The sequence below is a fragment of the Macrotis lagotis genome, chromosome X (assembly GCF_037893015.1).
Source record: "Macrotis lagotis isolate mMagLag1 chromosome X, bilby.v1.9.chrom.fasta, whole genome shotgun sequence".
Taxonomy (NCBI): domain Eukaryota; kingdom Metazoa; phylum Chordata; class Mammalia; order Peramelemorphia; family Peramelidae; genus Macrotis; species Macrotis lagotis.
The window spans coordinates 283,649,596-283,676,667 of record NC_133666.1 but is presented as its reverse complement, the minus strand read 5'-3'; the positions used below and the strand labels follow the sequence as shown (position 1 = coordinate 283,676,667).

Below are 27,072 nucleotides of genomic sequence, written 5' to 3'. Positions count from 1 at the left end.
TAGGATAATCAGCACACAGGGAAATACTTTGTAATAAGAACAATAATTACTAGTGTTTATATATATGCTTTAAGGATTGCGAAGTCTCATTTGATCCTCATTACAACCCTTTGGATGCTATTTGTTTTATCAACAGATGAGAAAACTGAGGCAGAGAGCACTTAGTTGACCTATCAAAGATCGAGAATTAGTAAGTATCTGAAGGAGTCAAATTCAGGTCTTGTTGCTTACTCTCCACTACCTAATTGTAAATACTGTAAAAGATTTAAGGGAGGGGCAGTTAGGTGGCACAGTGGATAGAGTACTGGCCCATCAGGAGGATCTGAGTTCCAATCTAGCCTCAGACACTTAATAATTACCTAGCTGTGTGACCTTAAACTAGTCACTTAACCCCATTGCTTTGCAAAAACAAACAAACAAAAATAACAAAACCAAACAAGCAAAAAGATTAAGGGACTGTGGTATAGTTTTGGTATGGGGAAGAGGGAAGTGAACCAGGTCAAATCACACCATCCTCCTTCCAACCACAGTATTATCATTATGTAGGCAAAACCATGTTGCTCTGAACATGAGAAGCATCCTTGAAGGACAAAAATCAACAAAAAAGTAAAGTGAAAGGGAAGATTTGGGGTTAATTTATGCTAAATATAGAGGCAACAGGGCACAATGAATGGAATGCCGAACTTGCAGGCAGTCAGGAAGATAAGTACAACTCTTGCCCCAAATACTCAAAACAAGTTGCTTTCCTCTCAAGACCATTGTGAGGATTCATTAAGAAAATATTTGTAAATCACTGAGCAGTGACTAGCACATAATAGGCATTCAACTAATTTTTGTTCCTTTTTCCTATAAAGAGAAGCCTTGTACTATTGTAATCTTGTTCTTTCTTCCTTCTTCTTTCTTCTAGTTCCTTCTCCTCCTCCTCCTTCCTCCTCCTCCTCCTCCTCCTCCTCCTCTTCTTCTTCTTCTTCTTCTTGTTCTTCTCCTCGCCTTTTCCTTCATCATCATCTCCTACTCCTCCTCTTCCTTCTTCTCCTTTGTCAAAATATCATTTGGTCAAGCCAACTTCTTTGCTTAGGTTAACTGCTTTCCTGAGACTGCTAAATAATCAACCAATCAGCCAAGTGATCAATCAACAATCAAGTATTTGTTAACTGTCTAGTAGATACTAGGAACTATGATTAGTGACTGAGTATGCAAAGATAAAAATGAAGTAATCCCTCTTATCAAAGAGCTTAAATGAGAAGAAATAGTGACATTAGAATATTTAGGGAAAATAAGCAAAATAAATAAAATCACTTAGAATTGGGAGAATCAGGAGTCCTCATGTAGAAGATGGTCAATTGGGAATTTTTCTCTCCAATCTTCCCCCTCTTTTAAACAGCAAGGTGGGGGCCAAATACCTCTATTCCCTAAGGAAAGTAATACTTGTAAGAAAATCCTCCTTCTCAAGGAGTGATTCTTAGCATGCTCATGGGGGCAAATCCTTAAAAGTGTATAGTAACCCCAAAGTAATAAAACCAATTTCAGAATGAGGAAGTTGTCCTCTCCTCCTCACCTCTCTTCCCACTACCATTCCCTTCAGGTACTTAGCTACAGGCCACTGAGCCCTCCTCCTAAGTCTGTGTCCAAGTGGGTGGATGTAGCGGCATTCTGTCAGACTAGGGAACTGTGAGCTCCTTTGTGGGTGACTGAATGACCATCATACATGGTTGTGCGCTCTGCTCTTGAGCCACTTCCCCCATTGACAGGGTATGCTTGGGCAAAATGATATGCTGTGCCATTGCATAGCAGCTCCCATGTCATGGCAAGGAGAAGCAACTATTCCACTCTGTTACAACTTCAAACTCTTTAATGAGACCAGGGGTAGCCTTTCTCTCCTACCCTATAGGAGGTGGCAGCAGCCTAGGCCAGTGATGCATTGATGCATGCATTCAGGTATGTATGTATATATATATATATATATATATATATATATATATATATATATATATATGAACATATATATAATTATGCATGTATATATACATATATATGTATGTGTGTGAAGCTGGAAGTTGAATTTGATGATTCAACCACCTTTTCTACTCCCTCTTTGCTTCACTACGCAAAGTAAATGGCAGGTATTTATTTTTCTTTCCCTATTAAATTCAAGAATGGGTTTTACAGCTTTCTGGGTGGGCAGTTTGCTCATCGGTAAAGGTTCAGCCCCAGTTCATATCTCCCAAATGGAAGGCATGGTCATGTTTCTGTATCAACAGCCACTTAAAAAATACCTACCGAAGTCAAATGGTTTATAGCACAATTCAGTGTCAAGAAGGAGAAATGATTAAATTCAAGTCACTCTCCTTTCCCATTGGACTGATGAGTTGGTAGGATCAGGTATTTTTTGCATGGCCCTCAAGGCATGCTTGTGCTGCCCTTTTAGGTGCTCCCAGTACAACAGAATGTTTGTGGATATCAGACAAAGCAGTCACTCAGAACGCAGTGGAAACTGTGGCTAATCTTTCCTATTCTTCCTTGCCTTTTTCTCAATTAACCAAGCAAAATATTTCTACAAACCTGAGTTCACATTGTTTTCCCCATTAGATTGTGAGTTCCTTGAGAGCAAGAATTGGTTTTTAAAAAATTCCTTTGTATTTTCAGTGTTTAGTAGAGTGCCTGGCACTAGAAGGATTAATAAATGTTTACTGATTGACTTATTATAAATCCTAGACCAGGAGATAATATTTTCAGATGTTTCAGATTATTGCTGATCTCTCTCCAATTCAATGAATCTCAGATCAAATTTTTCTTCCTTCACAGAGTCTCCTCAGGTCACCTTAACCATAAATGATCTCCCTCTCCTTGAATCTCCTATCAGTAACAAGTCAACAAGCAATTATTAAGCACTATGGGATCCCTGATCCCAAAAAGTTTACATTTGAATTGAGATGATATAATATTTGAATCACAAGGAACATACAAGATATATATATATATATATATATATATATATGTATATATATACATATATATATATATATATATATATATATATATATATATATTTAAGTTTTTGTAAGGCACACAGGGTTAAGTGGTTTGCTCAAGGCCACACAGCTAGGTAATTATTTATTGTCTGAAACCGGATTTGAACCCAGGTACTCCTGACTCCAGGGCTGGTGCTTTATCCACTATGCAACCTAGCCACCCATATATATATATATATATATATATATATATATATATATATATATATATATATATGGAGAGAGAGAGAGAGAGAGAGAGAGAGAGAGAGAGAGAGAGAGAGAGAGAGAATTAAATGTGAGAGGTGAAAGCAGTATTAGCAGTATTAACTGGAGTAATCAGAAAAGTATCGCTGTAGAAGATGGGATCTGAGTTGAGATTTGAAGGAAGTCAGCTTAGCAAAGAGGTGGAAATGTGGGTTGAGAGCAATCTAGGTGTCCATGACAGCCAGTGCAAAGGCATAGAGAGGGCAAAGTGCCATGTTTAAGGAGTTGCAAGCTGATTCAAGTTTTGCTGGAAAACTGAATCATATAGAGAGGAGTAATAAAATATGAGAATCCTAGAGAGAAGGACTCAGGTGATAAAAAGTTTTGAAAGCCAAACAAATAAATTCATATATAATCCTGGAGGAGCACTAGAGTACATAGATTAGGAAAGTGATACAGTCAGATCTTTGCTTAGAAAAATCACTTTGGCAAGTGAATGTAGGATAGATTAAAGGAAAGTGTCCAGAGAGGTAATAGGAACTTGAGGCTTTTGTAAGTGGAAAGGAGACCCTTAAGATATATTATGAAGAAAAAAAAATTAGATTTTGGCACATTAAATATGGAGAATATTACATTTACTACTCATATGAGTCTTATTGAAACCTGTTTTGTAGAATAGTTATTAGTATATTGACCCAATCTTCCCTGGTAAATTGTAAGTTTTTGAAGGACAGGTCTTTGTTTTATGCATAAAAAAAATCCTCTTCATAGCATGTTTTGGGCACATAGAACTGTTTAATTTTTGTGAAATAATGAGGAAAAAAGAAAAAAGAATGAAAAAGAAGAAAGGAATGAAGAAAGAAAATGAAAGGAAGGGAAAAACAAAAGAAAACTTAAAATGTGAATGAAAGATAAAGTAAGGAAAGAAAGAAAGAAAGAAAGAAAGAAAGGAGGGATGGAAGAAAAGAAATAAAGAAGGAAAGAAAGGAGGAAAGGGGAAAAGGAAGGAAGGAAAGAAGGAAGGAAGGAAGGAAGGAAGGAAGAAAGAGAGAGTGAGAAAGAAAGAAAAGGAAAGAAAAAGGAGAGAAAGAAGGAAGAAAAGAAAGAAAAGAGATTCTTTAGAATTCAAAGTTTGTCCTTATCAGCACACATCTAGGAGTTGGCTCCTGGTTTTTCTATAGCACTCTAGGCAAATGCTTGGAAACATCCAAATAAAAGTCTAAATTTGGAAACAGAGCACTTCTGAACGAACCTTTTTTTTTTTTTTTTTTTTTTGCTTTGACTTTCTCTGGTCTCTTGCCTTTTGTCCTGAGGCAGTAAGTAAAGTTTAAAAACTTTCTGACTGTCTCTGCTACCTCCTACTCATGTGTTTCCACTGGACTGGTTTAAAATTCTCTACTTATTTAAAAGCTTCAACTGGGAAGACCTTGTGTATGTGTGTCTTTACTCTCTTCACTAGGACAATATTTATCTCATCTTTGTTCAGTTAAAACACTCTTTCCCCCATTATTCTGCTGGTAGGCATGGCTTTGTTTAAGATTCCACAGAGGCATGTGTCAAATGCTATGACCCTTTCTTCACAGTCTAGGGTGTTCCAAGTTCTGAGACTCAAATCATGTGTCTTTGATATCACTTAGCAATTTATGTAGGAGTCTGTCAAAAGTAATTACCCCTGATTTAGTAGAAATTAATGCTTTCTAACAAATGATTAGGGCCATAAACAACTCATTTACATTGGAGATTTTTACATTTTCAGAGTCACCTCAAGGGAACCCTTTCAAGAGGCCAGAGTAGGAGCTCTTCATAGAGGAAGCAGCAGGAGGATCCTGTCTTTCCCTGCAGTTCAGCAGGACTTGTTGCCAATACCAACATCAGATCGTTTCAGTTCTATTTTTCCTATTTTGAAGCTGGCCATACTGAGGTTGCATCAGGCAAGTCTGTCTGGTATCAAAAATGACTTTGCGTGTGTAGTTTTTTCCTTTTTTTTTTTCTACAGAGTTTTCCACTTCATTGGCACCTGATAGACAGCTGCAAAATGTTTATTTCCTGGGAATAAGTTCAGCACTTTGGAAGCTGTATGGACTCTCTTCTGCCACTTGGGTACCATTTTGTAAATGAAAGCTTTAATGTCTTCAATGGCACCCTTGTGCTGCCCCACCCTGATCCCTGCAAATGTTAATGACTCTTTCTCCTTAAGTCCATAGATCTATATTATTCTAAGGAGAAAGAATGTAGTGATTTGAGTTGTTTATCTAGAGCAGGAGCTGGGAATGTCCAGAGAGCTGTATTAGGCCTTAAAATCATTTGTTCTGGCAGCTGCCAGACCACAGGCAGGATTTGAAATTCAATAAATCTAGGAGCTTTTAAGAGTGAATTAATTAAATGTTTGGCCAAATATAATAGGCTAATTTTTAAGTTGGAGACCTTGTGTGACTTGCAAATGATGTTATAAATTATCAAATGACACTTGGCAAAAATAAAGGCTCCCCACCCCTAATCCAGAAGGGTGGTATTTGAATTGAGATATAAAATTTTATATATGTGTGTGTGTGTGTGTGTGTGTGTGTGTGTGTGTGTGTGTGTGCATGTGTGTCTACACATATCAGTGGAGAGATGCCAATTTAGAAGAGCAGAGGGTCTGCAAATTTCTTTTCTTTCTCTTTCCCCTCCCCCCCCCCCTTTCCTTTCTCAGGAAGGTCCTGTTTTTATCCTTATGTGAATCTTCACATTTGGATATGGAGGTAAGATTGACAAGGAAATCTGTGAACCAGGGGTAGGACTGAGGTTGATGATGTTGATGGAACAGAGTATTCTTCAATGTGATCACATAGCTAGAGAAGTTTTGCCAGTAAATTGTGGGGGAGTAAAAGGACCAACTGTCTCAAGCATTTTAAGTGTGGTTATTTCTGGGTATTCCCTCTCCTGCTCTAATACATACACACTCTGATAGGGTCCATGAATTACAAAGAGACAGAGGCATGGCCAGGGGGCAGCCTCTTTGTTGGCTACTTGGGACACCTCAATCAATCCTTAAAGACCTGTTCAGGATCTTATCTTAGAGATACATTAAAAGTTAGAACTAAAAGGAATTAAAAATTATCTAGTCCAACTTCAACATTTTACAGATGAAAAAATTGAGAGATAGAGGAGAGGAAGTGAATTAGCTAAATCATACAATAAGCCAGTTACAGAGCTGGTGTATATCCCTAATTTTATCTCTATGTTCATTGTTCTTCCACTGGGCTCCAACTCTGATCTAGTGGATAACTAGCTTGCAAATAAAAAGATGGTAAATAACAATCTTTCACAAAATTACCAGAAGCATTGTCTTTTATCTTTTAAATAAAACTACAAAAACACAAAAATTGATAATTGATGATTGATTCAATTTAATATCAATTAAATCAAATGACTTGTATAATCAAATCTAATTTTGACTGATCTAGATGACTGGTTTGTAGTAATGTGGTCACCTGATTAAAATAATTTTTAACCACAGTTATTTAAATTAGAATCTTAAGATTTAGAATAGGAATGGACTTTGGATTTATCCTCCCACTCCATTTTGCAGTGATGGAGGATGAAAAAAAAATGTAAGTTTACAGGGAGTAGATCAGAGTTAGAATTTGACTGTGTCACCTAGCTTGCTTTCCTCGAAAGGTGAACTTCTATCTAGTATGTATTTTGTATATACTTACTTTGATACCTCTTATATTTGGGTTGTCTCCATTAGAGTGGGGAGAGGGGGAGATGGTGGTCAAAGCAGTCATGGTGGTTTGATGACTTGCTTGACATATACCTTCTGTCTCTTCTTCAGGATCTCTTGCTGATGCAGTTGGTTAGCTTTCTTGTACTGAATGGAAGTCAGTTGGCTGCTGGTGGGGATCATTAGCCCCTTCTTTGCATGTCTTGGTAGTCTGGAAGGCACTGCCATGCCAAAGGATCCTCTCCTCATCTGTCTGTTGGCAATGGCTAGTCAGTAGTTGCTACAGGTGGTCATGAGGAAGCTAGGCAGATCCCTTTGCTGCAATGATTTTTCCCCTCAATGATGGCTGTGGTGATTGGGATGGAAGCAGATCTGGTGGTTTAAGATACATAGCTATTCCCAGGTTTCTTGGGTTCAGAATCTTGGGCTGTTTCCACCATTGTCTCCTTTCTAGTTTCCATTTGTGCTCATTCTAAAATTTAAGAATAATGAAACTGAATTGTAGCAATCAATTGCCTGCAATATTTCTGATCTGATAAGCTCAATAGGAAAACCCTACAGTTTGCTTTAATTGGATATTTAGAATTATTTGGAATCCTTTAAAGTGGCTTCCTAGAATTTTCACTTTTTGTTAACTTCATGGCTATAGCCATGGAACTGTAACAGAAGCAGGCAGTGGGGAGAGTATTAGGAAAGAGCTGGCAGAACTAATTTTCAGATAGTATGGATGACAACCCTTCCCTGTTTACCTTCTTCTGGTTACTTGCTACCTTTTTAATGTCCTTCCTAAAATATGAAAAATCAGAACTGAACATAGAACTCCAGCTGTGACTGAAGCTGTCTTGTAAATGCTTTCTTAATGTAGTTAGAGTGCAAGGTGCTCAGTATATTGATAGATCTCCTTTGCTCATGGTGGAAGTGCTTTCAGATTCTTTGAGACCACAGCCCCAGAACTAAGTTACAGGCACATGCATACATCATGTTATCATCTTTCTGGTGGTACTTGGTCCTGTGTGGACTTAAAGGGTATTTCTTTTAGCCTCTGGAATGTATCCTGGCCATGTACTTGATGCAGTACCAATGCTAACTGACAAGAAGGGATCACATATTAATGGGAATAACAGTTGAGCAAAGGTTAGGATGATGATTCAAAGAGGCATAATAGAGTCTTGGCAATGCTGATGAAATCTCTGATCATCCAGATAGGTGAATCCTAGGACAAGACCTGAACCTTGGGATTCAAGTGTTAGAAGAAACTATAGGCAAGATGTGTCCCCTCCCAATATAGGTCATAACCATTTTGTTAGCATAGTCTTTGTAGAAGTTCTTTAGCTAGGGTATATGAATTAAACAACAAGAACAAAACTCATAGCTTTTGATAACTATTTTATTCTCTTATTTTAAAAATATTACTTGGGGGGATGGAGCCAAGATGGCAGCATGAAGGCAGCATTCCCCTACAACTTCAACCCCCCAACCCCCCAAAAAACAAACAAATGAGGGCTCTAGCCAAAATTTAGAGGGGTAGAACCCACAGGAAGACTGAGTGATACATTTTCCCAGTCCAAGATAACTTAGAACCTCCACAGGAAAGGTGTGCTTCACCAGGACCTGGGGTGGGAAAAAAAGAGCCGCTGCTCAGCCCAGCCCAGCTCAGCAAAGCCCCGTCCAGCCCAGAGATCATCAGCAACAGCTTGAAGTGGAGAGGAGAGAACTCTGCTGCACCTGGGTGAGTGTGGAGTGAGGAGCACCGAACACAGAGCCTGCAGTGAGAATCTGGAGAAAGCATCCTGCACCCCCAGAGAAGGTAAGGGAAGTCTGCAGAGATTTCTCTGCTCTTCTTGGGGCAGGACTCTGCTATTTGCCTACACTCAAGACTCAGGGTGCAGTTTAGGCTTCCTTACTAAGATAGCTGGTATGGCCTTATAGCCCCAGGATAGAGGGCAGTGTTGTGGTCATCTACATATCAAAGCATAGGCTAGAGAGCTTAAGACCTTGGAAGAATAAAGGTCCCAGTGGGGTTCCACCCCCCCCAACCCCCCCCCAACAACCTCAAAGCTTTGGGAGTGCTGTAAATTAGCCTTGGGCTGAGGAAATGAGTAAACAACAGAAAAAGAAGGATCTGACCATAGAGAAATACTTCAGTCCTATGGAAGATCAAAACGCATACTCTGATGATGACAAAATCGAAGCTTCTGTATCCAAAACCTCCAAGAGAAATAGAAAATGGGCTCAGACTGTCGATGAGCTCACAAAAGACTTTGAAAAGCAATTCAGGGAGGTGGAGGAAAAATTGGGAGGAGAAATGAGAGCAATGCAGAAAAATCATGAAAACCAAATCAAAACCTTGGTGAAATACAAAAAAATACTGAAGAAAATAATATCTTAAAAACCAGTTTAGGCCTAATGGAAAAAGCAAAACAAAAGGCAAATGAGGAGAAGAAGAATGCCTTAAAAGCAAAATTGGCCAGCCGGAAAAGGAGATAAAAAAAGCTCTCTGAAGAAAGTAACTCCTTCAAATGCAAAATGAAATTAAAGGAAGCTGATGACTTTACAAAAAATCAGGAAGAAATAAAACTTCCAAAAAAGCCAAAAATTAGAAGAAAACGTGAAATATCTCATTGGAAAAACAACTGTCCTTGAAAACAGATCCAGAAGAAATAATTTGAAAATTATTGGACTATCTGAAAGCCAGGACCAGGAGAAGAGCCTAAACTTCATTTTTCAAGAAATAATACAGCAAAATTACCCTGAGATCCTAGAAGCTGAGAAATTGAGAGAATTCACTGGTCAACCCCTGAAAGGGATCCCAAAAGAAAAACTTCCAGGAATATTATAGCCAAACTCCAAAACTTCCAAATCAAAGAGAAAATTCTAAAAGCTTCCAGAAACAGACAATTCAACTATCAAGGCTCTATAGTCGGGATTACACAGGATCTGGCAGTATCTGCATTAAGGACTTGTAGGGATTGGAATATGATATTTCAGAAGGCAAAACATCTTGGTTTACAACTGAGAATCAATTACCCAGCATAACTAAACATCCTTTTTCAGGGAAAAAGATGGATTTTCAATGAACAGGGGACTTTCAAACTTCCCTAATGAGACGACCAGAGCTGAACAGAAAGTTTGATCTCCAAGTACAGGACTCTGGTGAACCATAAAGGGACTAAATATGAGGAATTTGATGTTGAACTGTTTGTATTCCTGCACGGGAAGAAGATACTGATAACTCATATGAACTTTCTCATTTATAAGAGCAGTTAGAAGGAGCATATATAGACAGGACATAGGAAGGAGTAGAATATAATGGTATGATGTGGTAAAGGGATGGAGTCAATGGGCGATGGGGGAAAGTACTGGAAGGAAGGAAAAGGAGATGAAGGAGAAGCTGAGAGATTTCACATAAGAGTAAAAAAAAAAGCTTTTTTCAATGGAGGGGAGGGGGGAAGGCAAGGGCGAATGAGTGAGCCTTCATTCTCATCAGAAATGACTCAGGGAGGAAATGCCATACACACTTAATAGGATGAGGAAATCTTTCTTGCCCTGTAGAAGGATGGGAGAAAAGGGACAGGATGAGGGGGGGAGGGAAGGGGGGAATAGGTGACAGAAGAGAGGAAAGATCAAGCTAAAGGGTCCTCAGATGCAACAAGCTTTTGGACAGGGCCAGGATGAAAGGAGTGAAAGAATAGAATAAATGAGAGTGGGGAGGGATAGAGTGGAGGTACAGCTAGTGATAGCAACTGTGGGGAAAATATAGAAGCAACTTCTCTGGTGGACTTATGATAAGGAAAGGAACTCACCCCAGAGACAGAGCCATTGGAATTTGAACACAGACTGAAGTACAGTTTTTTTCTCTCTCTATTCTTGAGGTTTCCCATCTTCTTGGGGGGGGGGGAGAAGGTTTATGTTTACTCTTATGTTTACACTTATAACATTCAATTTACTTCAATGTATGGCATGGAAACAATGTAGAGACTGTCAGACAGCCTTCTGGGGGGGGAGGGAAGGGAGGAAGGGGAAAAATTGTAGAATTCAGAGCCTTGAAAAAAATGATGGGTATAATTTACTATTGTATATAATTGGAAAACAAATAAAATGTTTAAAAAATATAAAAAAAATAAAAAAAATAAAAAATATTACTTGGTACACCTAAAGTTTCTTTTTAAAAATATTTTGAATACCATAATTTTTCATAATCACATATAAAAACAATTTTTAACATTCATTTTTTTAAAATTGAGTTCCAAATTCTCTATTTCCTTTCCTCTTCTCCTCTCTCTCTCTAGGACAATTAGTAATTTGATACGGGTTATAACCCAGATCATGTACAATCATGTAAAATATTTCCATATTAGTTATGTTGTGAAAGAAAGTACAAGCTAAAAAACAAAACAAAACAATCCCCCTCCAAAAAAAAGTGGATAGAGCACCAACTCAGGAGTCAAGAGAACCTGAGTTCAAATTCAACAACTTAGTTGTGTGACCTTGGGTAAGTCACTTAATTCTCTTGCCTTGCAAAAAAAACAAAAAAAAAAGAAAAAGAAAAATTACCTAGGCAACCTTTCCTAGCTTCTCTAAATTCCAGAGGTATCCCCTCTGTTAATTATTTCCTCTTTTCCTGTATATAACCTATTTGTACATAACTGTTTGCTTTATTATTTCCCCCCATTAGACTGTGAGCTTTTTGAGGACAAGGACTGTCCTTTGCCTTTTTGTATTCCTATTATTTAGTTTCCTTAACACAGGAGAGACCTTTAATAAATGTTTGTTGATAGATTGATTGAAGAGATCTCTGGATTTCCCTCCTATCAGCCAAAGGTGATACACAAAAAAAGATAGAAACCTTTCCTAGAGAGTTACCCAGAGAAAAGAAAGGTTAAATGACTTTCCAAGTCAAATTGCTAACCAATTAGTCAGTCAGTAAACTTTTAAGGTGCCTACATTGTGCTAGGTAGTATTCCAAACTCTGGGAAAAGCAACAAAGAAAGGTAAAAGACAGTCCCTACCCTCAAGGAGCTCACTATATATATAATATATATAATATATTATATATTATACAATATATTAATATTAATACAACACATTAATTATTAATATAATATATTATATATTATATAATGTATTATTAATATAATATATTAATTATCAATAGAATAAATATATAATAAATATAATATATTAATATTAATATAATAAATTAATGTAATATAATAAAATATATTATATATAAGATATATATGGATAAATTTGAGGTAAATAACAAAATTTGAAGTAAACAACAAAAATTTGAGCTAAACAACACAGGGAATACATTAGAATTTAGGAAAATCAGAAAAATCTTCCTACAGATAAGGTGGGAGTCTGGGACTTGAAGAAAGTCAAGGAAGAGGGCATACTAGAGGAAGGAGAGAATTCCAGGCTTGGGGGAGGTCACTGAAAACAATTGAGAATAGAAAATAAAGTTTCTTATTTTCTTAAGATTTTGAGTAACATGTAATTTTTCATAATCACATATGAAAACAATTTTTAACATTCATTTTTTAAAAGATTGAGTTCTAAATTCTCTATTTCCTTTCCTCTTCTCCTCTTTCTAGGACTATTAGTAATTTGATATGGGTTATAACCCATATCATGTACAATCATGCAAAATATTTCCACATTAGTCATGTGAAAGTACAAACTAAAAAACAAACCAAAACAAAACAACCCCCCCCCCCCTCAAAAAAAGAGTGTGTTTTAGTCTACATTCAGACTCCATTAGTTCTTTCTATGGAAGTGGATAGAATTTTTCATTTAGATTCCCTTGGAATTGTTTTGGATAATATTTCTGAGAATGACTAAATCACCTATAATTGTTCATAGTACAATATTACTGTTACTATGCGCAGTGTTCAATGAAAATTTCTTTTTCAAGGAGCAGCAAATAGGTCAATGAGAACTTCCTTGCTTAGAACCTCTCTATTCATTTCTTCAGTTTTTGGAGAGCCATTTAAGTGTCAAAAACAGAGAGAGTAGTAATCAAAGATAGACTTACTTTCCTCCCTTCTCCCTCAACATAGTTGGCTCAACTGAACTTAATCTTGACTGAAATTTTGCCACAGAGCATAACCACTTTATCAGACTGATATCTCCACATTTCTAGATGTGTACTCTAATCAGGAATGAAGTTGAACTTGCTTTCTCTTGCATAGTCTGGCTCTGACAATGTGAAAATGATGCCAGAATTTTGGGGACATAATCCTTCTGTTTCTCTTAGTTGCAGTCCAAATTTACAGTTACCACTAACCCCAAGCTGATGTTGTAATTTAGAAAGAAAAAAAGAAAAGCATTTCTCTTCCTCAATATTTGATACAGGGCTGTCTTTATATTTCCTTTTGACTCCTTCTGTGTGTGCTTATATCTTTTTTTTTTTTTAGGTTTTTGCGAGGCAAACAGGGTTAAATGGCTTGCCCAAGGCCACACAGCTAGGTCATTATTAAGTGTCTGAGACTGGATTTGAACCCAGGTACTCCTGACTCCTGACTACCTAGCCACCCCCTGCTTATATCTTTTTAATACCCTCCCTTTCTCCTCTTCCCCCCTTCAATCCAGTGTGTTTATATTGTCTATTTATCTTTCTTGATCAATCAATAAACATTTATTCAATGTCTACTATGTGTCCTTTAGGAGATTCTATTGAAAATACTTGGTGGAGTCAATGCTTTACCCATTGGGACTACTTTCAGGCATCTTTGTTGTTTGTTGTTTGTTTGCTTTTTTTTTTTTTGGAAGAGAACCAGTGACATCAGGAGGGAGATGACTTGACTTACAAGTGAACTGGATTTAATTTAGGCAAAGCTATGCCACATCATTAGTCTCGCTCTCTCCTTGGGAGCATCGTGGTCCATTGGTGGGACATAAGTCAAAACAACTTGTCAGGTGTCTTTGAACCTGCTGTCAAACATAAATTGAGCTAGGAGTTGGACTTGAAATAGGTGGGGAGGGCCCTAGGAAGGAACTAGAAAGGTTTATTTTTCATCCCAATCTAGTTTTCTCCACTACCAAATTTCTAGGTCTTTTCTGTATCTTCCTCATTTGTCACATTGGTCTCTCAGATGGGAAGACTACTTTCTATACACTCAGACATAGGGAATCACAAATAGTAACTTTCTACTTACCTTAATTCTGCTTACCTCTTCCTGGCTCCCTCTTCCCTATGTCTACCCCCAAAACCTCAAGCAATGATCAGGAAAAAAAAATCAATAATCTGACAGGATATGAACTCATTGAGGGCAGGGATTATTTCATTTTGGTTTTGTATTCACAACCTAGCTTGATGATTGATCTCTCCTCCATGGTGTCATGGGTAATGGTGTTGTATCCTGCAGTCAGAAGGGGGAAAAAAACTAGTTGATCTATTATGAATTCCCTTTGATTATGTCAGCAAAACTAAGAACAATAACTATTATACAAATTCATTGAAGTCAAAGCAAAGCAAGAAATATTTAGCCAGCATTTTATTATGAGTCAGGGAGATACAAATTTTGTCATGGATTTGGTACATCATTTTACAGATGAAGAAACTGAACCAAAAAGGATTAAATGACTTGCCCAGGGTCACACAGCTAGTAAGTGTCTGGGGCTACATATGATCTCAAGAAGATGAGTTTTTCTGATTCCAAGTCCTGTGTTCTACCCATTGTTCCATCTAGCTAAGCTCAGGGTTAGATATAAGATATATAGATATAAAAAAGGCATTCTTTGCCTTCAAAGAGTTTACTTTCTAAGGGGAGTAGACAATATATAAAAAGGAACTGCTGGAAAAAGAGAAGTACCTCTATGGATGTCTATTTGCAAAGCCCAGAGAGTCACATACATACAGTGAGGGGGATAGGTCAGCCTGGATCCTTCTCCAACATAGATGCTCCCAAAAGAAATCACAAATGAGAGCAGGGGCTGGCAATGTGAAGAATGTTGCAGAGAAAGAAGGTCCCAGGCATAAAGGGAAGAGATAAGGGAAGAGAGCTGTGGAATGGAGGCTAAGGCCAGAACCAGGAAAGGAATGAAATATGGCTACACTGAGTTCTTCCCTAAAATGGAGTCTCCAAATGGAATTTACCAGTGAGAGAAATGAGCTAATATGACAGAGGATTTTTCTAGAATAGGAAGGCCCCAAGATTATTTTTAGTAATGTTTAATGATAGTTATCATTTACAAAACATTTTAAGGCTTGCAAAAAATTTTATAAACATTATCTCATTTTATCCTCACAACCTTGGGATTGGTTTTATTATCCGCATTTTACAGATGAGTAGCTGAGTCTAAAAGAGTTAAATGAATTATGCATAATCACATGGCTAGTAAATGTTTGAGACCATATTTGAACTTAGGACTTCTGCTTACTGAAATATACATAATACCAATAATACTAATGAGCAAAATAATGAGGTTTGATCTCCAGACTTCTTTGATTATGTACCTCATCAGTAAAACTCTTTTTCGTAGGTACCACTAAAATGTGGATATTGAATAGATGAAAAGAAAACCCCTGTATTTAGTGTTTAAAATGTGTGCTAAGCTCACTCTAGGAGGAGTTTTAGCTTGGGAAAATACTGGAATGATGAATGGAGCTAGAGAGGAGTAGTCTTACCAGTCACTTCTAAGGAACAGTGGTAGGATGGATGAATGGTTCCCAAATCTGAGAAATTGTTGGTGGGGAAGCGGGGTTCAGAAGAGAAAGGAAAATAGTCTAGGTTACATAGGAGAGACAAAATATATAATAAGGAGATGGCTGGGTGGTAAAATGAGACAAATCTGGAACCCCCTGCAGTCAAATCAAGAGCTATATGAGGCACTCATCAATGAGGCCAGTAAATCCCTCAAGTGGAAATTTCTGAGATGAAACTGATAAGAATATTTAAAAATTTATCAATTATATGAACATATTAGGGTATTCAGGAGAAGGACTTTTCAGGGCTGCCCATCTACCTTTGGTGACCACCTGTCACCCAACTTTCACCTATGGTTCCAAGAAGCTATAGTATGCGTAGTAGATATCTTCCTCATCCCTGAAAACTGTCACTACAGGCAGACTAAAGCAGTTTGAGGGAAACCAACAAGCCACAAAACTGTTAGTGAGTCAAGGGTGTCTATGCTAAGCATGTAAAGATTTTTCTCTGGCAAAATGAGACTGTGGATCTCTTAGAACTTGATCAGACATCAAAGATGACAAAGATATTTATTGCATTCTTGGCCAATTTCAGCAGTCTTTACTTTGTTTTGCCACTGAACTCCAATGATTCTGGAAGAAATATTGATGCTGATGATTTTGTGCTACTCTGCCTCACTTCAATGTAATTCATGCCCGAGTCAAGACATTATACCATGACATCTTTGGATCTCTTCTAAAGGAAGGACAAACAACTATTATACTAATAATTTTATCCATCATAAAACTTACACAAAAAAGAAACTTGAAAAGGATGAGATAAAGCTGAAATGGGATATGATCCTAGTGTAAATAGTAAATAAATGAAGTTTTTTGAGTAGAGGAGAGACATAAGTCAGACCCGAGTTTTAGGAAGTTCATTTTAATAACTGGGTGGAGAATGCATGGAAGAGGGAAGGGATTGGAAACAAGGAGATAAATTAGAAGACTATTCCAATAGTTCAAGGAGAAAGAATGAAAATCTGAAGTAGCGTGGTAGCTATGTAAGTTGAGAAAAAAGGATGAATTTGAGAGATGTTATGAAAGTAGAAATAAGATCTGCCAAGAAATTAGATATGTGAGTCAATGAAGTGTGAAGAGATGAAGATGACATTGAATTTATAAAAGTGGATTGTTGTCAGCAAAGTAGTAAAATATAAAATAACCCCTCACAAATCATCAGCATTTCTGCCTATAACCAATAAAATTCAGCAGGAAGAGGCAGAAGGAAAAATTCCATTTACAAGAACTACAGGCAGTGTGAAATATCTGGAAGTCTACTTGCCAGGACAGAGCAATTCTGAACACAATTATAAAATATTTTTGTGCCTGCTATCTTCTGCAGGCCACAGAATATCCCTTGAGAAAAGGTTGCAAAGAACCTGGTAAGAGTCTTCCATATGTCATCCTGTATGGGGAGTCTACTACTACATCCTTTTGCCCAACCTCCTCAAGTGAGAAGTGAAGACATTACTCCCTTTTCATATCTTGCTGAACCCAGTGTGTTCCCTGAGGCAAGGTTGCAAGGGAAGAGCCAAGCATCTTCCATCTGCCTTAAGGCAACCACTTCTTTGTGGGCCAGCACAAAGCAACTTTCACTTCTTACTGCCAGACTTGATTCCCATATGGAGAACTACCAGGTCAACAGGGAAATGTTCTCTTCTATTTCAGTCTTTCCATTTCTTGCTGTCCCTGTCCTTTGAGGGTAGAGGAGTAGTGCTCTCCATTCAATGATGAACATTCTCATACCTGGTCCTACCCTTCACATTCCATTTACTCTGAACACCTGCAGATTATCTTCCAAACTGCATTCCCCATTCTCACTCTTTGATTCCTCATTTCCACCCACCCTGAAAGTTTCATTTCACTGTATCCTCTGTAATACCTGGTTCCACTGGCAACCAACTTCCTTTTATCTTAAATCTATTCCTTTCCCACTCCTTTCATCTTCTAGTTTTTAATGAAACCTGACTTTCTCCTGATGACATAGCCTTCCTGGCCACTCTTTCCAGTACTGGTTATACCTTTATTCAGTTCACTGGTTGAAGCAAGGGGAATTGGAACACTCCTTTCTCTCCATTATGGCAAGTTTCTTCCTTTTCATCCATCACTCTCTTCCACTGAGATTCATACTATTAATATTTTCCAAAGCAAAATTCTGATAACTATTGTCTATAGACCCCAAAGTCACCCCTCTCTGTTCCTTTTTTCAATGGGTTCAATTCCTGCTTCAAAATTTTTCTCTCCTCTTTAACTCCTCATATAGTTAATATCAACATGCATATTGAATCTCCCTCAAATACCTTAGGGGCAACTATATGGCACATGTAGATAGAATGCCAGTCCTGGAGATAGGAAGAATTGAAGAGAAATTCTTCTCAGACACCTACTAGCTGTATGACCCTGAGCAAGTCCCCTAACCCTATTTTCATCAGTTTCCTCATCTGTCAAATGAACTGAAGAAGGAAATGGGAAACAGCTCCAGTATCTTTGCCTAGAAAACCCTAAATGAAGTCATGAAGAATCAGACAGACACAACTAAAAATGACTAAACAACAAAAATAATGAATACCTTAACCACTATTAACTATTCAAACTATTCATTTCCCATGAGTGTGATCATTTGGTGAATTAATTCAACTATACATTGCTCTTTTCTTGAATCCTTTCTGTCTCTTCTCATCACAGTGACAATTATCAAGATTCAGTCTTGGTTCACTTCCATTATTTATTGTCTTTGCTTCTATTATTATTGAATGTAGATGAAGAAAATTATGCAACCATTTTTACTGGGTCCATTTTTTTTATGTTACAGAGCCCTCACTACTGCTAGGCAATTCTACTGTACCACTCTTATCAATTCACTGTCCTACTTAACACAGTGGCTCTTACAGACCTTTTCATCTCCCCTTAAACTACCTTCCCAGCTGAGAATTTGCTTTATATTTTTACAGAAAAAAAGTTGAGACCATTCATCATTAGCTCCCTTTTCTCCTCTCTTCCTTATCTTCTGTCTCAGATATCTCTTGTCACTTTTCCTTATCCCCTGACTCACAAGATGAAGTAGCCTTACTCCTTACCTAGACCCTCTACTTGTTTAGGCAATCCTATTCTATATCATCTCTCCAATAGACTGCTTTGTGATCTCCACTCTTTTATTTATTTTCAATGTCATCCTTTCTACTGGCTCATTCCCTACTATGCATGCCTACAATATTATGCTATATATTGAAAAAACGTCTTACTTGATCCTTCCATCACCACTATCATCCTATCTTTCTTCTGCCCTTTGCAGTTTAACTCCTCAAAAAGGTTATTTACTAAGAGGTCCTCTCAGTCTTTTGTTAAAACTTTACAATCTGGCTTCCAATTTTATTGTTCTGTGGAAATGGTTCTCTCCAAAGTTACTAATGTTCCCTTAGTGGCTTCATTCCCCTCAGCCTCCCTTCAGTCTTTGACACTCTTAATCATTCCTTGATATTCTTTTCTTTGTGAGTTTTCAGGATAACTCTTTCCTTGATTTTCCTCCCATTTATCTGACCACTCCTCTGTTTGCTGTATTCTCTTCCAGATCATGTTCTCTACTAAGGTGTCCCTCAGGGTTTTATCTTCTCCCTTTATGTTATTTCACTTTAGTGATCTCATCATCTCCCATTCCTTTATATTGATGACTCTCAAATCTATCTTGTCCAAACCTCTGCTGATTTCCAATATTCAACTACCTTTCAGATATCTCAAACTAGATGTCCAGTAGACATATTAAACTTAATACATTCAAAACAGAACTCATTATCTTTCCTTCTATAATCCTCCCCAATTTATAGCTTTCCTGTTACTATAAAGGGCAACAGTATCCTCCTAGTACAGTCTCACAGCCTAGAAATCAATTTCTCACTGGATTCCTCATATATTCCTTCCCTCACCCCACAAATCCAATCTTTTGCAAGTCTACTTATTTCCCTTTTGTAGCATCTCTCAAATATGTTACCTCTCTCCTCAGACACTGCCACAACTCTAGTAAAGAACCTACCTGTCTGCCTCAAGTCTCCTATTCTTATACATTTTCTGTTTAGACACTACAGTGATTTTCTGAAAACACAAGTATGATCATGTCACCCCTCCTCAATAAATTCTAGCGACTTCCTATTTCTTTCAGGAACAATAGCAAAATGTTCTGTTGGCATTCAATGCCTTTCATAATCTATGCCCCTTCAACCTTTCTAGTTTTCTTACACCTTACTCCTAAACACATTTTCTTTGATACAGTGATCCTGACCTTCTGGCTGTTCCATCAACAAGACATTCCATTTTTTCTTTTTAGGCATTCTTTCTACGATTCAGGTATTCTTTCTGCTTGTTCTTCATACTTGTAACACTATCTCTTCTCTGCCTCAACTATTGCCCTCCCCGGCTTCAAGTCCAAATGAAACTCCTACCTTTCATAGGAAGCCTTTCCCAACACTCTTCCCAATTTTCCCTCTGTTAATTATTTCCTTTTAATCTTGTATAGATTATTTTGTATATATTTGTTTGCATGTTCTCTTCTCCATTAGATTGCAGATAGGTCTTTGAGTTCTGGGATAATCTTTTGCTTCTATTTGCATTTCCAGGCACTTAGCAGTAACTAGCATATAGTAGATGCTTAATAAATGCTTACTAGTTGACTGATAGCAACAATATTATCAACAGGGCTGTCCAAAATGTGGCCCATCAGCCTTATATGGGCTCCTGTGGGTTTACTAAATGCTTTAGTAAATGAAGCTGAGTTACTACAGAGCTCTCACTAAAATGACAAACAAAATATATAGTCTATTCTTTCAATAAAAACTTTTAAAAGTAAAGTTGGACAGTCCTATTACCAAAAAAGAAACAACTTTGAAACACATAGAAATTCTGCTCAGTATAAAGACTGACCACAGTTCCAGAGAAGTCTTGGTGAAACATGATACTCATCTCTAGCAGAGAGGTTATAGACTCAAAATGCAGAAAGGGTTTTTCACTTTGAAAATGACTATATATGAATTTATTTTTCTTGACTCTACATATTTGTAGCAGGAGGGACAAAATTTGAAGATGAAAATAAAATAAAATTGAATTTAAAAATTAAGAAAAAAATAAAGTAAGTCATTGAAAATGTGGTGGCCACCTTGGCAAAAAAAAATGTTTGGAAGAGAGGTAGATTTAGGTGAAAGATAACTTAAAAGGTATCTGAGCTACAAATCTAGATCTACAGAACCTGCTTATCTCCTTGTACCACCTAAAGCAAAAAAAAAAAAAAGTGTGGGTGGGGTTCTTAGTAAAAGATCAAGGCCCTGAGGCCTACTTACCTGCTGAAGCTACAAGGTGATCTTGGGGATTATGGCAAGTGTGCTGAGGTGGGGAGTGACAGTGATTTTTCCAATGGCACTTCTTTAGCTGTTCTAGCAAGTGCTAGGTATTAGGTAAGTTATAAACATCCAGAGAGGGACATCTCAGAACAGAATAGGATGGGAACTTGCATTGAAGAGAGGGTAGAAAAGGATTCAGCAATTAGAGCAAGTTTATTGGATTGGAATTAATCTCCACAATTGATTATTACTGGTAAGAGGATATGGGACCCATGTTCCTACCCACTGATTGGTTAAAATTTAACATTATCCCATCCTAGGGCCCTGGACCCTGCTTTAGCTTGGAGAAAGAAAGATATTGCCTTTTTATAGTGTTAACCTTGATATGGAAGCAGTAGAAACTATTATTTTAAGATGAGAATGTAAACTCCTTGAGGGAAAGAATAATCATATTCTTTTTTATGTCTCTGCAAAAAGCTTTACATAATGTTTTCCATAGAATAGGAATCTACTAGACACTCATGGTTCCACAAATGAATTGAATTACCCTCTCTGTGCTGATGATGTCCCTCAAATCTAACTTTCAATCTCTCAGCTGACCTCTAGTCTCACATCTCCAGTTGTCTCTCAGACATTTCAAAGATGTCAGTAGACAATTTAAATTCAGTATGTTCAAAACAGAACTCTATCTTCCTAACCATTTCACCTTTTCCCCATCTTCCCTATTGCCATAGGGAAGTTTCATCATCATACCACAATCACAGGCTCACAATCTAGGACTTCTTACTGTCTCTCACTGCCCTCATCTAATTTGTTGCAAAATCTTTCCAATTTAATTTTTACAGCCTCTCTCTATATGTTCCCTTCTCTCCTCTAATCTGCCACTCTAGTGTAGGTCCTCATTATCTCATGCCTTGATTATTACAATAGTCTTCTGATGGATCCTGCCTCAAGTCTCTCCCTACTCCAATCTATCCTTCATTCAGTCACTGAAGTGATTCTCTGGAAATGCAGGTCCAAAAATGTCAACCCCCTTCTCAAAAGCAAAACAAAACAAAACTCCAGTGACTCCCTATTACCTCCAGGAACAGTTGCAAAAATGCTCTGTTTGGCATTCAAAGTTCTTAATAACACCTTTCCAGTCTTATCACACCTTATTTTTCAACATATACTCTGATCCAGTGACACTAGACTCCAGGCTATTCTGTAAGCAAAACATTCCATTTCTGGGCTCCAAGTATTCTTTTTGCCTCTCTGATCTGCTTGGAACACTCTCTTCTTTGACTCAACTACTGCCTCCCTGGTTTCCTTTAAGTACTAACTAAAATCCTACCTCCTATAGAAAACCTTCACCAACCCTTCTTAATTCTAGTGCTTTCCCCGTGTTAATTATCTCCTCTTTAATCCTATGTTATGGCTAATTATATATTTTCATTGTCTTTCCCATTTGATTTTAAGTTCCTTGTGGCCAGGGACTGTTTTTGCCTCCTCCTTTGTCCCTAGAAAGCCCTGGAATACATTAGACCCTTAATAAGTGACTGTTGAATGAATAAATGAATGAATGACTGTTATGACTTGAATTTTAGTCCTCCTGCATCTTTGCAAAACAAAATAAAGCAAACTTCCAAGAATTGATAGATTAGGGAACCTTCTTTGTTGATTACTTATATCACTAGATCTGTTGATCATGGAGATGAGATGGAATGTGGGCATCAGTCTGTTTGATAAATATTCCCAGCAGTGACATTAGTAGAAGGACAATAGATTTGGCCTTCGAGTTAGTAAAAACTTGATTTTTATTTCAATGAAGTTAACTGTTTCTTTTATAAATTTGGATATTTAAAAAAAAGATTCAACTTGTAATCATGGTGTCCAGAACCACCCCAGGGCAGCTCCTGTGGATGGAACTAGTCAGGAATACCAGAATATAAATGTGACTTCAAACACTTAAGAGCAAATCACTTGACCTCAGTTTTCTCATTCATAAAATGGAGGCAATAGAAGATTCTATTTAAATGCTTATGCTCCCACTATCCATTTTTTTTTAAACCAGGTGAATTTGACAAAATAAGCTCTTCAGATGAGAAGCAGTATGGGGCCATGGAAAGAGTGTCAAACTTGTATTACCCACACCAGAGTTCTTATTCTGGCTTTTCACAATTTATCTCATTGTGGGCAAGACATTTAATTTTTCTGGGTCTCCATTTACTCATCTGTATGATGAGGGGAACTGGATAATCAGGGGTGTCCAAACTTTTAGTTCTTCAGGGTTGCATTGCCCATGCCATGGGGTGGACACACCTGGACTAGATGGTCTTTGAGGTCCTTTCCAACTCTGTGACTACCTTTTCAATCTATATCTATGATCCTATGATCCTCCATCACTCAACCTTGCTGGACCTCAGTTTCCTTACATGTCAAATGAAGATATTAGGTGAGATGACTTTGAAGGGAAGAGGAAGAAAAAATGAAATAGTTCTGAAATTGAAGAGCTTAAGTTCTACCAGGAAGATAACAATTACCTATAAATGGAGCATTTCATTATATTATACTGGTATGTGCATGGAACTCTCTTTACAATGTTAGTGATAAGAAGTTTTTTTTTTTTAAATGCCCCATGTTCTAAAAAACAATACTATAAGCAAATTAGAAGATCAAGGACTAGTTTACCTGTCAGATCTATGGAAAGGGGAGCAGTTTATGACTAAGGAAGAGATGGAGAACATCACCAAAAACCAACTAGATGATTTCAATTACATTAAATTAAAAAGCTTTTGCACAGATAAAACCACAGTAACCAAGATCAAAGAAATGTAGTAAATTGGGAAACAATCTTTACAACTAATGATTCTGACAAAGGACTCATTTCTAAAATATACAGAGAAATGAGTCATATTTTTTTCTTTTAGTTTTTTGCAAGGCAAATGGGGTTAAGTGGCTTGCCCAAGGCCACACAGCTAAGCAATTATTAAGTGTCTGAGACCGGATTTGAACCCAGGTACTCCTGACTCCAAGGCTAGTGCTTTATCCACTACACCACCTAGCCACCCCTGAGTCATATTTTTAAAAGAAAAAGCCATTCCCCAATTGACAAATGGTCAAAGGATATGCAAAGGCAATTTACAGAAGAGGAGATCAAAGCAATCCATAGCCATATGAAAAATTGCTCTAAATCATTAATTATTAGAGAAATGCAAATCAAAGCTTCTCTGAGGCACCATCTCACACCTCTCAGACTGGCCAATATGACCAGAAAGGATAATAATCATTACTGGAAGGGTTATGGGAAATCTGGGACACTATTACACTGTTGGTGGAGCTGTGAACTCATACAACATTTCTGGAGAGAAATTTGGAACTACACCCAAAGGGCAACAAAAATGAGCCTACCCTTTGATTCAGCAATACCACTACTGGGTCTATACCCTGAAGAGATGATGAAAAAGGGTAAAAACATCACTTGTACAAAAATATTCATAGCAGCCCTGTTTGTGGTGGCAAAGAATTGGAAATCAAGTAAATGTCCTTCAGTTGGCTTAGCAAACTGTGGTATATGTATGTCATGGAACACTATTGTTCTATTAGAAACCAAGAAGGGATGGGAATTCAGGGAAGCCTGGAGGGATTTGCATGAACTGATGCTGAGTGAGATGAACAGAACCAGAAAAAGCATTGTACACCCTATCAGCAACATTGGGGTTATGTTCAACCTTGATGGACTTGCTCATTCCATCAGTACAACAACCAGGGACAATTTTGGACTGTCTGCAATGGAGAATACCATCTGTATCCAGATAAAGAGCCATAGAGTTTGAACAAATTTCAAGGACTATTCCCTTAAGGATGTTTCTTCCTTAAGGATGTGATTTCTCTCTCATCACACTCAATTTGGATACAACATGGAAAAAAATAAAGACTGACATTGCTTTCCGTGGGGGGTGGGGGTGGAGGAGGGCAGTAATATTGAGAGAAAAATTGTAAAACTCAAAACTCAAATAAAATCTTTAAAAATTAAAAATAAAAGAAACCAAAAATATGTGAGCTATTTAAGAGGACAAAAAAAATAAATGACCCATGTTCATAATAACCTTGGAATGCCCCTGGAATTAGAGTTATGAAATGACTATGATGATGCCCTGAGTTAGAGATCAGAAACAATGGACTCTGGATGAAAATCCCACTGCAGTACTAGGAAGGATCTCTCTAAATCTCAGTAGCTCCCAAAGCTGCCTTGTGCTCTTATGTTGTTAAAAAAGGGACATTAACTGTAAAATTATGAGAATTGGACATTGAGGGAATGCCCATCAATTGGGAAATGGGTAAACAATTATGGTACATGAATACTAAAGAATATTATTGTTCTATGAGAAACTATAAATGGCTGGACTCTAGAGAAGCATGGAATGACTTACAGGATCTGATGCTGCGTGAATGGAGCAGAACCAAGAGAAAAATGTGCACATTAACAACAACGTTGTGAGATGATCAATTTGATGAAAGCAGCTCCTCTCAGCAGTTCAGAGAGCTAGGACAACCTTATTAGACTGGCTATGAACAATGTTAATCCCATCCAGAGGAAGAAAAACAAACCAAAACATAACAAAAAAAGAAAGAAAAGGCAACCCTTCAGAATCTAATGACACTTAATAACAATTATCTCCTATGTAACTCTTTCTGTTAATTCTAATTCCTCATACTAAAATGACTAATATGTGAATGTTTATCCAAAATATGGATGTACAATGCTAAACTGACTGTTCGCTCCTGAGGGGCGGTGGGGTGGGAAAGGAGGGTAGAAGGAACGTTTGTAATTTAAAAATATACATTTACATATGGGTGAAAATAAGTAAATAAATAGATGTTAAAAAGAATTATGGAACCATTTTGGAGAGTAATCTGGACATATATCCAAAGAGTTATTAAACTACCCATATCATTTGACCCAGGAATAACACTACCACCATTTCCAAAGATTATTAGGGGGAAAAGGAAAAGCATCTATATAGTCTAAGATGTTTGTTGCAGCCCTCTTTGTGATGACAAAAAAAAAGTGGAAATTGTAGGGAAGCCCATCAATTGGGGAATGAATGAGTTGTGGCATATGATTGCGATGGATACTACTGTACAGTAGAAATAAGAAGGTCAATGACAGAAAAGCATTGATAGCCTTGCAGGAAATAATGGAGAAAAAATGAACAGAACCAAAAGAACACTGTATTGAGTAAACAGCAATATTATTTTAAGAAGGAATTTTAGCAAATAAGATATTGTGTCTATTACAAATACCCAGATTAATTATAAAGAACTTATGAAGAAAGACACTATTTGCATCCAAAAAAGACCTGATAAATAGAAATATGTATAGAATAATTTACATTTATGTGTATATATATATATATATATATATATATACACTAATTTGTGGTTAATGATAGGCTTCTCAACTTCTCAAGGGGGAGGGGGAGGGAAGAAAAAAGAAAACAATTTATATGATGATTTTGTTGTTGATTTAAAAGATATAGCAAGTTGTGTCTAGAAGATTTGCAGTTTTATGTAAAATCATCTTTTAAAATATATTTTATTTGTTTTCCAATTATAAACAATAGTAGTTTCTATCTATTACTTTTGAAATGTTTTGAATTTTACAATTTTCCCCCAGTCTTGCTTCCCTCCCCCACCCCACATAGAAGGCAGTCTGATAGTCTTTACATTGTTTACATACTATACATTGATCAAAATTGAATGTGTTGAGAAAAATCATATCCTTAAGGAAAAAATAAAATATGAGTCACAAAATTATGTAATACATAAGATAACTTTTGTTTTTAAATTGAAGGTAATAAATAATCTTTGGTCTTTGTTTAAACTACACAATTCTTTCTTTGGATATAGATGGTATTCTCCATCACAGATACCCTAAAATTGTCCCTGATTATTGCACTGATGAGATTAGCAAATCCATTAAGTTTGATCAACAACTCCATATTACTGTACAATGTTCTTCTGGTTCTGCTCATCTCACTTAGCATCAGTTCGATGCAAGTTTTTCCAGTCTTCTCTGCATTCCCATCCCTCTTGGTTTCTAATAGAACATTAGTGTTCCATAAGGTATATATACCACAATTTGTTCAG

The 27,072-nt window shown here is 37.1% G+C and overlaps 1 long non-coding RNA gene across 8 annotated transcripts in view; it reads left to right on the top strand.

The window, feature by feature from the left end:
* Positions 1 to 27,072, top strand: part of LOC141503344 (uncharacterized) — a 154,199-nt gene that overhangs the window by 60,461 nt on the left and 66,666 nt on the right. For 7 of the 8 annotated variants that reach the window (XR_012472820.1, XR_012472818.1, XR_012472817.1 and 4 more), the window contains exon 5: positions 4,975 to 8,731. This is a non-coding gene — a long non-coding RNA (uncharacterized LOC141503344). The remainder of the gene's footprint in view (positions 1 to 4,974; positions 8,732 to 27,072) is intronic. The other variant, XR_012472816.1, reaches the window with a different exon arrangement.